Below are 11944 nucleotides of genomic sequence, written 5' to 3'. Positions count from 1 at the left end.
CTTCGTTGTCTGCTACACAGCATCGTTCTCTATCTGGGCCTTGTCAGTGGCCTCCTTTTTCCTATTTTTGGCTAGTTGTGTCATCTTAAGCTTGGCCTCCACCTTATTTCTCTCTAAGATGGACTTGCTTCCTCCCACTGCAAATTATGTTGTAGCATTCCACTTTGTCGGCCATTGATCAAGTATTGCATTAATGGCATCATCCGTTGCCAGGAAAGGCAAGTTGTACCATTTCTATGTAGGGTCCTTTCATGCCCTGATGGACACATGGTGAAAGTTTGCTTTAAACTCTGCATAGCCCTGCAGGTTGTCATACACCATAGGCGACAACTGCAGTTTGAGATTGATGCCCATGTAGATGTTCATCTCCATCAGGATCCAGAAGATATCTCTATCCTTGATGTGTTGCATATCCTTAGTTTCCCATAGTGAAGCGTACTTCGCTACTTCTGATAGGTCTATTGCGACTGAAGGGAATTTACTATCCTCTGGTAGCTCCCATGCTACTAGCATAATTGACAACAAGAGCCATGCATAGTGCAACATCTTGCTGAGATCTTGTGCTTCGCATCAGTTCGCTAGGAACTCTCTGTGAAGGTAGTATGACCAGTTGAACTGGACTCATTCAATGCACTGGGCTAACAGTGCGACGATAGGTGCTGGCACCTCATCGACGCACCACTTCCTCATCACTTTCCTTGCTAGAATCTACTTAGCTACCTTTATAGCAGGGTCCAAGATGTTGGATATGGCATATTCACGTGGCTTCTTCACCAGCTTAAACTTTCTTTCATGGATTCCATGAGGGCCTTCTCACCACCTTTTCTGCTAAATATCATTGTTGGATTCTCTCCTATGTAAGGCAATCGCGTGATCCTATGGATCAACCTGTCAGTGATGGGTATGGGCTCCTTTAGCCACAGACACCCATCATTCACCAAGCATAGTAGTTGCTTGATAACCAATACTATCACCGAGCTACGGTTGTATTGCGGCACCCAAAGCAGGTTGAGCAACCCCACCTTGTTTACTCCTCTAAACCACCTCCGTAGCTCCAATGCAGTCATTTCAATGTTTGTATCGATGATGCAATGCATCAGCTCCTTGGTCGCCAAGTAAGGGAACTTCTCATGGTCGTCCAAGTCCCAACCCTCAAGTTTTAGTAGCAGTACACATGCCTAGCATGGTCCTTCAAAAACAATCTCATCCAGTAACAGAGGGAATTGCAAGGGGGTCTTGCTCTCATCGATGTCTTTCGGCACCGTGGTCTTACCCTTGTGCGGAGGGACATACTCAGGCAACTGAGTAATAGGGTCAGCACCGTTTGCTTCAACCTCCTCCACTTCAACTCCTACATTCTCATCATGCATCGGGATGTCTTTGATTTCTTCCCCCTCCGGCTCCAAATTTATGGCTTTTCCCTTCTCATGTGTGGTAGGCTTTGGTGGGTTTCTTCTTGGCAATGCGCACACCAGTATTGCAGGCTGCTTGCCCTTCTTATCCTTCGTGGTTTCCTTGGTTGGGGTGGGCTTTGGTCTCGATGTTCTTGGTGATTTAGGGACTTCGGCTAATACCTTGGCAACCTCTAGAGCAACTACTTATGCCTCCATCTCAACTTCCGGCACTGACTCCTCTACTTCGGTATCTATAGCTTCTATGGGTGCCGACATAACGCTTTCCAACAGTGCTCGCGACATCTCTAGTAAGTTTGAAAACGCTGGAGTTGCTTTCAAAGCCTCGAAGAATTCTCAGTTCATGTGTGCCTGAGAGCTCAACAACTCAATTCTCAAAATGCCAAGTGTTTTTTGCTAGACAACCACTTGTAATTTATAGGGAATTTTGAATTCAAATCTAACCGTTCCCCCCAAATTCGATTCATTAATGTCGAATTGGCGGCAAATTTTCAAGGATCTGAGCCATAAATTTTGTCTTAAATGTCAGTTTCCCACTCCATTTGGCCACATTTCTCCCATCAAATCATGAACAGTGACTTTAACGGTCACTTTTGGCTGACCTGCCTAATTTTTCCCTGGGTAGCGCAGCTCCCTTTGCGTTGTTGCTAACCCTGTCACACTTCCTTGCTTCCCACAATCCTCCAATCACGCAGCTCCCCAACCTGGGTAGTGTAGTTTATAGTTCTATGCCTCCTTTCAGCTGCCTAGAGCACTAAGACTACACTACCTCATCTAGTCACATGGTTGGACCGTCAGTGCATGGCTTCAATCGACTGCCATTCACCTTTCCTAGGAAGGGTTCTCCATTCAAGTTGACCAAGTGAACCACTCCTCCGTCGGTAATCTCAATAATGACATAGGGCCCTAACCAGTGCATCCTAAACTTCCCTAGAAATTTATCAAAATTTCTATCATATAACAAAATAAGGTCATTTACCTTAAAGATGCACAGCTTAATGTGTTGATCATGCCATGCTTTTTTGTGCTACTTTTGGACCTGTTGGTGAAATCCGGCTAGAAATCTTTGTTCCTCAAGCTCAGCTAATTGTATAAGCCTTTCTTCGATGGCTCCGTGATTCGTCATACCTGTGAGTGTTGCTATGCACAGACTAGGCACAATATATTCCATGGGCATTACTGCTTCAACACCATACACAAGCCAAAAGGGTGTTTGTCTAGTCAACTTCTTGCATGTTTTCCAATAGGCCCATAGTACTATGAGTATGCATACGTCCCAATCACTTCGCGGAGCATTGAAAACCTTGGTGAGTGTGTTCTCTAGTACTTTATTGAATGCTTCCACCATCCCGTTAGCCTGCGGCTAATAAGGCATGCTCTTCTAGTGATATACCTGAAATTCCTCCATTAGCGTGCTAATCGTCTCATTCAAAAAGTGTGTATGGAAATCACTCATCAAAATATTTGGACAACCAAATCGCATCAGTACTTATTCAAAGAGGAACTTCGTAGCAATTGTGCCAGTGCAATCCTTCACATATTATACCTTTGCCCATCGGATCAAATACTCCATCGTGGTGATAATGTACCTTTCTCCCGTCTTTCCTTTGGGCTGAATAGGTCCCACAAAATCTATCGCCCATTTATCAAAGGGTTGCAACGTCATTTGTGGATTCAAAGGTAGCTCATCCCTCCGCGATGTTACCAATCCTTTGACACACATCACACACCTTGCAATATGCTTTTGAGTCCTAATGGAGGGTTGGCCACCACAACCGTGTGCGTAGAATCTTCTACGTGATTGCTCTCCCTGCATAATTTCCTCCTGCGGTGCCCCCATGAGCATCTATGAGGATGTTGATTCTTTCAAAATTTGGTACATACCATCACAATATCTCATTGAACCCCATTTTGTACAGATGCACAACAATGACAAAAAAATTAGTTGCGCTCACCACTAACTCCTTCTTCTGCCGGACGGTGTAGCCTTTCAGGGTAGTTCCTATCGTTAGGAAGTGTATGATATCCTAAATCCACAATGCACATTGAAAATAGTTGTACATTAGGCAATCCTTCTTCCAAATTAGAGGGTTCTTCCCCTGTTTCGATGCATGACAGAGGGTCTAGTCCCGCGTTCATTCATCTAGACTTCACAATAACTTCAAAATCATATTCCTGGAACAATAACAACCACCTGTAGATTCCCCCCCCCCCCAACATAGGCTTATTGACTAGGTACTTCAGTGCAAAGTGATCCATATACATCTTAAAATGGCCTCCCAGTGAGTAGCGTTTAAACTTTTGGAATGTGTATACCATAGCTAACCCTTCGTGCTCGGTGGAATAGTTCTTCTCCACCTTCAATAACCTTTTGCTTGCAAACGTGATAGGATGGTCCAAGTCTCCTCGACCAACCTGTGTCAATACTGCTCCCAGCACTATACATGACGCATCAAAATGTACATGAAACTCCTTCTTCCAATTTGGGAAGACTAAAATTGGCGTGGTGACCATCTTTTCTTTCAATACATCCAATCTCTTCTTACAGTCCTCATTCCAGCAAAATGTGACATCCTTCTTCAACAACTTCTCCATATGCGCGATGATCTGGGCATAGCCTTTGATAAACTTTCTGTAATATCCTGTATGCCCTAGCATAGCGTGCAACTGTTTCACACTCCTTGGCACCTCCAAGTTCAGTATCACCATGATCTTTGTGAGATCTACCATCAGTCCCTGTCTGCAAACCACATGAACCAACAGGGTCCCAAAAGGAACACAAAATAGACACTTCTTCAGATTAAGTGCAATCTGGTATCTTCAACAAGTATCTAGCATCAGGCGTAAACTGGCGACACGGTGTTTCACCATCCCAAACATAGTCCAGTCATCAAAGAATACTTCTAGGAACATATGAATAAATTCCTTGAACGCAACAACGACTACGCGCGAGAAAATCATAGGCGCATTCTTCAACCCAAATGGCATTACAGTGTACTAAAAACAACCCAACTCAATCATGAAGGTTGTCTTGCTCCTATCCTCCAGCATGATTTTGATCTGATGGTACCCAGAGAACCCATCAGCGAAGGAATATGCTTCCTGACCACCTACATTTCCAACACTTCATCCATGAACGAAGTCGAGAAAGGATCATGTACGTAAACGTCATTCAACTTTTTGATATCCACACATATCCTTATTTCATCCTTCTTCTTCTTCTCCTGTACCACCATTGGGCTTACCTAGTAAGATTCTTCTATGGGCTCAATGATGCCTATCGCGAGCATCTTGTCTAGCTCTAAGCGAATCTTCTCCTTATACTTCAAATTGAGACGGTAAGATCTTTTCTTAACCGGCTTCATGTCGGGCTTCAATGTGATCTTCATAACACCTAGGTCCCTGTTTATCCCTTTTAGATCCGTAAACTTGGTAGGAAATAAATCCTGGTATGCGCGGAGCAATTCAACGACCTTATCCAACGTCTCATCATCCTAGTAATCTCCAATCTTCACGAATTTGGGCTCTGCCTCTGTACCAATGTTTATCTGTTTTGTTTTCAATGGCTTGATTATATCTGGATTCTCAATCTATGGTCCTTCAACCTCGTGGTGACATTCTATTTCAGGGATGTTAACCTTTCGAGGATCCTCATCCTCTTCTTCAATGATTATGTTATAGCATTATAACATGTGACTCAGCTGAGTAGCCCACTTAGGTTGAATCAGGTCCAAAGGATGCTACAATATCCTAAAGATTATTGCTTTTACCTCTTGTAGCATCTCATCAATACAGTAAAACCTGTCTTCAAAGCTAAATGTCATTATGAATCCTTCATACAAAATATCCCATTCACCTATACCTTGGCGGAGCTCTGTTTCTACATACTAGTTCATTGGGATGACATCTAGGGTGTGACAGAACAAGTGCACCCATTCAGGTTGGGGCTTCTCTCCATAAGCCTTAGCCCATTTGGCCAAGTTCTCATGCAATTCATCCTGCCCATCATACTTGTCCATTATTTGTACCTTTGTCTTCCCAAAGCATGTTCTCATAATCCTCCTACATTCACACCAATAATCAAAGCTTCCCTTATGCGTACCCCACCATCTTGCGGGCGTAGTGTGCAGTGCCCAGTCCAATGCCTGGAAGCGTTGATTTTCTGGTACCTCCCTCTCAAATGCATCCAAAAAGATATCTACATCATTAATGCCATCATAAGTGGGCAGACTCCTTACCTCTCATGACATAGTGCAGCGATTGGGTCATTATGTTACAGCTTAGGGTAGTTACTTCATGTAACTAATTCTGTCAATGCTCTAATTCTTCATCAGAGTTAGAGGTGTAGGAACTCTTGTGATCCCATGTAATTCATCCATCCATTGTTGGATTTACCCAATCTTGGTCTCACGTTGTTATCTTATAGATACAGTCCATATCGTCATCGCTCTCATAATCGCGGACTGGTTCAGTAGAGCGCAACCCCTCAGTAGGATCTAGGGGTACTATTACACAGAGTGATTTCTTCTCAAATATCATATTTTGCTTCTTTAGGTTGATTGCTTTATTCATATCAGTAGCCCAATCAATGCCAAGGAGTGCAGGGTAGGGGTTTCTATCATCCATAATTTCTATTACTTCAAATTCAGCCAGTGTGCTCGCACCTTCAATATCTCTAGTCACCCCCTACAGCCACCCCATGGGGATGACCTTTTGTTGATTCACCATCCTTAGCTAAATCAGAGACCACTGCAGTGTCGGTCTCCCCATCTTCTCCCAAGTCTGTTTTGGTAGGAGGTTCATGTCTAATGCCAGGACCATGATAACTTGATCTGTCTCATACTCTCCTATCTGCGCAGTCAATCTCATCTCCCATCCCGTCCTTGTTTTATGCTTACCAATCTTTCGTACTATGTGCGACTCACCTAGATTGTTTCCGCCGCATCTATTTATAAGCTCCTGTAGCCCCTTCACAGCCTTATGATCATGCAATAACTTCATGTAGGTCTCCAAGAAGGTTGTAATCATAGAAGGGTCCATCTCCTGATCAGGCTTATCCTTCCTCCCTGAGGTGGAGGCCTCAGCCAAGCTCTTCTTTGCCTCCATGAATGTTTCACATGCGCGTTCCAAATTGAACTCAGTATCCTTCATTGGAGCTTTGTGAACCCATGTGTTGTCCTTCAGTTGTTTCCCCTTATCATCTCCTATTGTGATTCCACTTTGTAGCACTATATTTATGTTCGGATCCTCTTCATGTGGCTCAGACCTCATCATCTACAAGTTCTGAGTCAGATGAGGTGGTAGCGCCCCTTTGTCGTGTATCCTCTCTATCAACGTAGGATATTCTTCTGTTTCATGGTCAAATAGAGTGCAATACTTACATGACGGACGCATTGGGTTAGTGCAATCGAGGGCATAATGTCCTATTCCTCCGCAATTACAGCAAATCAGCTACCCCTGACCTTTGCCAGGTCCTCCTCCGCCTCGGCCTCATCCACACCCTTGAAAACCTGTCTGCATCATCCCCACGCTCTGGTCAGGGAGTCGCATTTCTTCCCGGGCCCTATAGGTTGGTGTTCTATCCAACATTAATTCGTAGCTTCTACAGTTGCACTCATCATGCTCAGCTTACCTACAAAAGTTGCAAAACAGTTGTTGCAGTGTCTATACAAACTTTTGCAACAAATGATAGTTATCTGTGGCATGTTTTCCTGCTACCTAACATATAGCACAGCACAATGTAGGCCCTGCGCTTGGTCCTTCCTGAGATTCCTGCCTCAAAGGCATTGGTCCTCCTCCTACAATATAGTTCACAAATAATAGGCAATGGTCTTTTTCGTGCCCCTGACCCTTGCATTTCAGGCACCATACCTATTCATGCACTTCTAGTTGAACTTTTATGTTCTGCTTCAAACTTTGCATCTTAAGGCAAATATTTTTCAACTACGCATGGATCTGCTGAACCTATAGATTTGGATCTTGCATTGGTATTTCATGCAATCTCATTGCAATCTCCAAGGCCTCTGCCTGAGTTGTTAACTTCTTTTGTGACAGCGCAATCCTTAAGTGTGGCAGGAGTGAAGCCATGAACCATTCACGGTGATGTTCGTCTGTCAAGTTCATATTAGCTTCATGGATTTTACACTTCAACCTCTGATCTAGTTCCCAAGGGGTATCGCCTGGTTGCATTGCCATTTCCTTGAACCCTATAATCAACTATGCCTCAAATTTAGGCCTACTAAATTCTTTGTTCAGCGCGGTCTGGATGTATGCCACTCCAGCGTTCGGGTTATCACTAGATTATTTGATGTACCACCTTAGCACGTGATCCTGTAGCACACTAACCAGAGTTTCCTTCTTCATGTGATCATTTGTAATGCCCTGAGCTTCCCATACATCTTTCACCATGAACCAAAATTGGTCTGGCTCCTCATTTCCCAAGCCTTTAAACAATGGCAGCTTCACTGAATTTTCCATACTAAACTGCAGTGGAGGCGGAGGTGGTATGAGTAATGTCATAGGTGATGGTGGTGAATTTGGAGGTGGTGTGGGTGGAGGTGGCAGTCACGGGAATCCTTGTCTTATTAACTCAATATCATTTTGTGTAGAAGCCTACATTACTCCCTCTTTGTCACCTGGTGGAGGTGAAATTAATGGACTATATTCAGGACCCTTTCTCCCTTCATTCCTGTAAGTTTTTCTACTTCACATAGCCCTGAACATCAAGGTAATTTGATAACCCTCTTTTCGCACACTAACATTTTAATCCAAGTATTCAAAGATCTCAAGTACTTACCTCACAATCCTTTAAAAAAGCGTCACTCCACCTCGCTGTAGTTAACTGAGGTATCGATCGCGAATTCAATCACAAATCTCCTAGGATGCAATCAAGCCAATGATCGACGGTGCAAGTGATCTTATCCTCGGATGCTTCCAATCTCTATACTAATACTGGGGTCCAAACAATAGGACGGTCAAGTATCCACCTTCCTTGGCTATCTGCTAGCTTCGTGATCCACTCGTATAACTCAACTAGAAAGGAGTAAAAAAATATCTCGTGGATCTCTGTATATAGGTACCTATCCATCCATTATTCCTTTGTCAGTTGTGGGTTTCTGTTCTCCTGCACCGCGAATTTGTGGATCTTCCTATACAACCAGTCTCCGATCTCTTTATTAGTTGGATTCCAGTGATACGACATCACACATCTCTTATGTAGATTCCGGTCCAGCAACGGAACCATTTGTTGGCTTATTGGGTCCTAACACAGGTTCAGCATTATTAGCCAAACAAATCCCTACACTACTAGCCCTTTTCGCATCAGCCCATGGAGTGCAAACTGAAGTTTCACTCGAAGCAGTATGGGGGGATGTTGGAACCGCGTTTCTGCACCCTGAGATGGTTGTGATGTCAGTTTATTCCTCTTATTCCTTCTTTCATGTAGGTCATTAAGATCTAGGGCTCTATCTATCTAACCCTTTACTCCACCCTTCAGTACCTCTACAAAGGCATACGATTGGCCTCCGTGCAGCCCTAACCTGCGGTTTAGGTACTTTTGCGCCGCTAAGGCAGCATATTGCACCAATTATCAAGTTTCCTTAAGAATCATACTTATATTATTAAACAATCACAGTTAGAAATACGTAAACAGATATCCTTATTTTCGTTCAGTTATCCCACATAATTGCACACATTCATGCATCACATAAGCATTATAATTGAAATTCATACACAACATGACAAGATGCATTAATTAGAACAAAAACACAGAATTTGCATAATACTTCTCTTTATTGATATATTCAAGTGATTACAGACTCTATCTACCCTATGCACACAGTTTGAGGGGTCCGCGAACTCAGCCACTAACTTCCACCCTAGGCCTCTATGCACTCAGTTGTAGAGCCTCTACCTACACTACGACCCAAAACTTAGACTCCTTACTTCATAGATATGACTCTCTAAGACTTATATCAACTACTTAGAGCTTACTTACTTAGATTTTTTTATACAATCCATGGTCCGTAGACCATGGGTAGATCTTTTACAGTTGACTTTATTTTACAAAAATAAGGGCAAACAACCCTTTATCACTCACGACACCTTCGCACTCTATGACCACAATGTGGAATATTTACAAGTTTATTACAAACTTCGACCCAAAACATGGGATTTTAGCCCCAAAACTGTCCTTGGGGGATCTCGTTCCTAACACATCAAAAGGGTAGAAACAACAAATATATAAAGGAGCAAGGTAGGAATAGTTTTGTGATGTCTTAGGGTTGTCAGTGTAGTGTAGTGTTCAGAAGAAATAAGCGGTCTTAATGAGCATATATATCATGAATTCATTAAGCAAGAAAGAAAATAACACATAATGATATTCCCATCAAAACACAGCTTTATGAAAAGAATTATGGAGTAGTATGATCTGGATTTTCCACAATATTATGTTCATTAACATAATACTGTGGATAATCTGGATCATACTACTCCAAATAACCACCACAGAAGCTTAAAGAAACGAATTATGCCTATAAACTTAAGGAAAAACCACTGAAGATCATATGAATGGAAAGAGAAGATGAATATATTTCATATGAAACTATAACAGAAAAAATAAAACATCACAAACTCACTGGACATGAATTCCTAGATAATAGCTACAATTTTTCCATTGATTTCATGAAAATGCTCAAGCACAAAGCTACGAGAGTCTTCTCTTTGTTTGTCCAACCCTTCTCCCTGACTGAGAAAATGCTACATATAGACCAAAATAAATAGTTTTCCCACCCTCATGGGTCAAATCCATGAGTGGTGGAATAGTTCCAATGAATATCTCAACTAACAACTCAAACTGAGAAGGTTGAATACAAACTCTTCATTTAGACTTTGACTTGAGTTTGTAGGAATTTACTGGGTAAGTTCCTCAAACAGAACACGAAAGGACACCGCTCACAAAAAGATCACAGATCAATACACCAGTATTTTGACGTGGTTAAAACCCTCAAAGAGGGAAACAGTCCACGGCCTGAGCCAACGCGGCCACTTCAGGCAATTTATTAATAAAAGAATGAAAATTTACATATGCTTCTCTCATAGACGGATTACCCTAAAAATGACCCTCCATGCTCTTTAAATAGAGATCATGGACCAATTGGGTGTCAAGCCACAGATCAAGTGTCAGTAATACTGAGGAGAGAATGAACCGTCAGATCACTACATATCGTGACCATCGGATGTAAGTTACAAAATGTACATAGTAAAGAAACACACTTTACCTAACTCTATACCTAACTCTATACTAGACCAAGTTGTACTTAACTATTTCCTATGTGTCGGAATATGCTAACATCCCCGCTCAAGAACAACTTGGGATAGGATTGAAGGATTTACAAATATGACACAATAGGAGAAGGAAGGAGGCACTAGAGCCTATCCCCCCTTAGTGACAACTTCCTGAACTCCAACCATAAATCGAAGTTTAGTGAACTTCACCTCTGTGAGAGCCTTTGTAAAGATGTTTGCAACTTGATCATCTGTTGAACAATATTGCACTTCAAGAACATGGTCATGAATGAGATTTCTGATGAAGTGCATGTGCAGTTCAATGTGTTTGCTACGCTGATGTTGGACTGGATCTTTGCATAGATGAATGGCACTTTGATTATCACACCAAAGTGTAATTGGATCCTGCTGCTGAAAGCCAAACTCTGACAGGATCTGACAAAGCCACAAGGCTTCCTTACTAGCTTCTATGGCACCATGATACTCTACTTCTACTGAAGAAAGAGAAATGGCACCTTGTTTCTTGCAAGCCCATGTAATAGGTCCTGAACCAAGAGTGAACACATAACCTGCAGTAGACTTCCGATCATCAGGGTCACCACCACAATCGGAATCAGTGAAACCAACCAATAGAGGAGATGCTTCGGCACTGTAATGAATCCCAAACTGAACTGTACCTCGAACATAACAAAGTATTCTTTTAGCTGCTTTCCAATGACTTTCACGTGGGTTTTGCATAAACCGAGCAACAAGGCCAACAACAAAGGAAAGGTCATGACGAGTATGGGTTAGATACAAAATGTTTCCTACAAGTTGATGGCATAAGGTAGCATCAACTTCAGGAGAAGTACAAGTGACTAAAATTTTGACTCTAGACTAAAAGGGAGAAGGGGCTGGCTTACAGTCTTCCATGTGACAATGGCGTATAATATCACCGGCATACTTGGATTGGGAAAGGGAAATACCTTCCTTGGATTACAAGACCTGAAGACCAAGAAAATAATGTAAGTGTCCTAAGTCTGTCATTTCAAACTTCCTTTTAAGGCTAGACTTCACATGGTTTATAAGGTTGGGATCACTACCAGTCAGGATAAGATCATCAACATAAAGAACAAGAATGATAAGAGACTTGCCCACTTTCTTGGTGTAGACAGTATTGTCAGAATGACACCTAGAAAAGCCATCTTCTAAAAGAAAGTTATCCATTTTGGCATACCAAGCTTGAGGAGCTTGCTTGAGACCATAAA

This window comes from Pinus tabuliformis, chromosome 7, assembly GCF_031772625.1.
Source record: "Pinus tabuliformis cultivar Carrire ecotype Pingquan chromosome 7, CPIR1, whole genome shotgun sequence".
NCBI lineage: Eukaryota > Viridiplantae > Streptophyta > Pinopsida > Pinales > Pinaceae > Pinus > Pinus tabuliformis.
Note: the sequence above shows the minus strand (reverse complement) of the source record.